Genomic DNA, 3,960 nt, shown 5'->3' on the forward strand with positions numbered 1-3,960 from the left:
AAGAATACAGAAATATTTTTATTTTTTCATTTAATGATGCAAAACACAAATGCTGATTTGACATACATTCACATACAACTTTTTCTCTCACGTTTACAACTCAACAGATTGGTGAATCCAAAGGAACTAGTATAATCACTATATGGAGCATATCATATTAGTATTTCAATAGTTTATTCCAACCCATTGCTTCTTTTATACTCTAAAACATCTTCATTATGTTGTCTGATGAGATAGATCCACAAGAAGACGGAGGTGCCCGAGGTCAGTCCAACTTTCAGCCAGTCAGGTCTGTCATGTGGCGGCTCCCGAATGTAGAACTTTGATTGCGCTGCAGAGCCGCTTGGGAGCCTTGGCAGGAGCCAGCAGCTTGGAGAACGGGTGCAACAACGCGGGCAGCACCATCTTGCTAGGCAGGGCTTCTCTTGCCAAGTTTCTAAAAGGATTTTCTTGGAGCCAAAAGACAGGAGCCGTGTCCTTAAAGAAGGTAAAAAGTCCAAAAGCATGCTTTAAGTGTCCAGTAAGAAACCACTCATTCTGGCACAGAGAGGGAAGAATTGCCTTGATAATGGTCACCTATGTAATCCTTTCTATTTAAGCAGTCTCCTCCTTTGTACTGTGGTCTCTGGATGGCTGGGCTATTCATCTGCGGGTAGTGGCCAGCTCACAATGGGTTGTTGCTGCTACTGTTAACCTTAAAAATAAATAAAACCAGTCACTTTACCAGCAAAAGATGGGTTTATTTGGGAAGAGCAAAAAATTGCTTTACACCACACACAAAATACGGCAGAACCACATGCAGGTCCACAGAACAAAGGAGAGCAGGCTCTTTTATGGCGCAAAGGCGCTGCCGGGAGGGCTGCTGTAAACAGAAAGTCCATTGGAGTAAACTGGGAGTTGGACGCATGGGGGCTTCTCATTGGCTGAGCTGTGACAGTCTGTCATTGGCTGGGCTGTGCCTCTCTCTCATTGGCTGGGCTATGACTGTCTCTCATTGGCTGGGTTGTTGCTTGGTGAGGCGGAAACCTTCCTCCTGCTGGCATAATAAGTAATAGCTGACCTTCTGAAGCCTTGCGCCTTTGGTCTCTTCCTGTTGGATCTACAATGGACAACCCAACTCCATTTTAGTGAGGTTTTCCTTTATTAATTTTCACACTATTAATTTTTTTTTTAAGTAAGCTCTACCCCCAGTGTGGGGCTTGAACTCATGACCCTGAGAGCAAGAGTCCTATATTCTACTGATTGAACCAGCCAGGCGCCCCAATTTTTTTTTTTTTTTTAAAGATTTTTATTTATTTATTTGACAGAGAGACACAGCGAGAGAGGGAACACAAGCAGGGGGAGTGGGAGAGGGAGAAGCAGGCTTCCCGCGGAGCAGGGAGCCCGATGCAGGGCTCGATCCCAGGACCCTGGGACCATGACCTGAGCCGAAAGCAGACGCTTAACGACTGAGCCACCCAGGTGCCCCTCCCCAATTTTTTTTTTTAAGAAAGAAAGTTACAATAACCTGTTTGGAAAAGCCCATTAGTGGTACATCATTATTTGTTTCTTGGCCCCAGAACAATGAATGCTGTGTATAGCTGCCGGTAAACTTTTCTTATTGCTACAGAGCTGATCAGCTGCAGTGAAGTAACCTGAGGTGTGTTCCATGTTCCAGTGCAGAAGGTGTGCGTACCTTGAATTCCCTGTATTTGTACCTCTCTTAATACCATACCCATCTCAAGTGTATGATAGGGTGATGGATGTAGGGGCCAAGGGCAGGTCTCCCCAAGATGGGCCACTTTGGCGTGAAGATTATTTTGAAATGCAATTCTATTTTATTTTTAAAAGATTCTATTTATTTATTTGACAAAGAGCGAGAGAGAGAACACAAACAGGGGAAGTGGCAGGCAGAGGGAGAGGGAGAAACAGGCACCCCCCCACCCCCGAGCAGGGAGCCCGATGTGGGACTTGATCCCAGGACCCTGGGATCATGACCTGAGTCAACGGCAGAGGCTTAACTGACTGAGCCACCCAGGCGCCCCTCAATCATTATTTTAAAAGCAATCAAAACCCAGCAGATTCAGGAGAAGCTCCTTACCTCTGCTCAACTGCCTAAATTCACATCAGAAAGGAGACTGTATCAGAAAGAGGGCCATTAACAGAGATTCCTTTTTACCTAAGAAACGTATATGTATAACAGGGCAATCTTTGTTTTCCAAACATTTCTAGTGGTATTCCTCCCCTTTGTATCCCCAGACCCTATCCTTCTCTTTAGCCCATCTAAGCCTCATGTTGCCTGGCTGTCTTCGGAATCTCATGTCTGTGCGGATTCCTCATATGTACCAAACTAGATTTGGTTTTCTCTTGTTAATCTGTCTTATGTCAATTTGATTCTCAGTCTAGCTAGAAGGACCTTGAAGGGAAGAGGACATATCTTCCTCCTTGACATGGGCATGGTCAGGCTCTGCAGTGATAATTGTAGGTGTAAATGTAGTGGTGAGCAAGAGTCAATGAGGAAATGTTGCAACTTCCAACATGAACTACATGGCATATTGATGAAAGTTAACCACGGCAGGAGAAGGAGAATTTGACCACTCAAGTGAAATGGACAAACTAGAAAGACACTGTAACTGATTCAAGAAGAATTAGGAAATCTGAAAAGACCTATAACAAATAAAGAAATTAAATTAATAATTAAAACTCTTCCCACAAAGAAATCTCCGGGCCAAAGATGGCTTCATTTGTGAATTGTATCAAATGTTTAAATTATCAAATTATTTCAGAACATAGAGGAGGAGGGGAATCCAATTCATTCCATGAGGCCAATATGTCCCTGATACCAAAGCCAAAGACATCACAAGAAAAACTACAGTCAAATATTCCTCAGGAACATAGAGGCCAACATATTAACAAATTGAATCCAGATAAAACAAACATATAAGAAAGATTATACACCATGACCCAGTGGGATTTATCTCAGGAATGCAAGATTAGTTTAACATCCCAAAATCAATGTAATTGTGTCATTTTCCAACACTAATAATTTTCCAACATCAACTGGATGTCATACAAGTTGATTCAGTTCTGACTCTAAGTACCCAGAGTTAGCCCAGACAGACCCCATAAGTTGAAGGCTCAGTCCCATTCAGCCCCCACTTCAGATCCCAGCCGCAAGATCTGGGGATCCCAGATCCCCAAGGCTGCCACACTTCCGCCTTGCTGAGGACAAATTCAGGGGTTCCTACAACCCTTCCCTCAGGTTTGATAATTCACTAGAGCAGCTCACAAAATCAGGAAAATGCTATACTTAATATTGCAGTTGTATTATAAAGGACCCAACTCAGGAACAGCCAAATAGGAGAGATGCGCAAGGGTGAAGTGGGGCAGAAGACCTGGAGCTTCCATGTCCTATCTGGGCATGCTACCCTCCTAGCATATCGATGTGTTCACCAACCTGGAAGCTCCCTGAACTTTGTTCAAGAGTTTTTATCAAGATTTTATTGTGTAGGCATGACTGATTAAGTCACTGGTGTTATGATTAATGCAACCTCCAGCTCCTCTCCCCCTGTTGGAGGTAGAGGAGGTAGGACTGAAGTTCCAATTGTCTAATCACATGGTTGGTTCTTCTGGCAACCAGCCGCCATCTTGAAGCTATGTAAGGGCCCACCCAGAGTCACCTGATTAGCATAAACTCAGGTATGCTCTGAAGAGGCCCCGTACGGTAATGATAGACGCTCTTAGCATTCAGGGAATTCCAAAGGTTTTAGGAGCTCTGTGCCAGGAACGAGAGACAAAGACTATATATATAGATACACGCACACACGTATGTATTTTTTTGGTAAGATTTTATTTATTTGAGAGAGAGTGAGCCAGAGAGAGAGCAGGAGCAGGGGCGAGGGAGAGGGAGAAGCAGACTCTCTGCTGAGCAGGTAGCCCAACATGGGGTTTGATCCCAGGACCCTGGGATCATGACCTGAG

At 44.2% G+C, this 3,960-nt stretch overlaps 1 pseudogene; it reads right to left on the reverse strand.

The window, feature by feature from the left end:
- On the reverse strand, window positions 1-787 carry LOC118544559 (NADH dehydrogenase [ubiquinone] 1 subunit C1, mitochondrial pseudogene; annotated as a pseudogene).
- Window positions 788-3,960: the final 3,173 nt, after the last annotated feature.

This window comes from Halichoerus grypus, chromosome 2 (assembly GCF_964656455.1).
Source record: "Halichoerus grypus chromosome 2, mHalGry1.hap1.1, whole genome shotgun sequence".
NCBI classification, from domain to species: Eukaryota; Metazoa; Chordata; class Mammalia; order Carnivora; family Phocidae; genus Halichoerus; species Halichoerus grypus.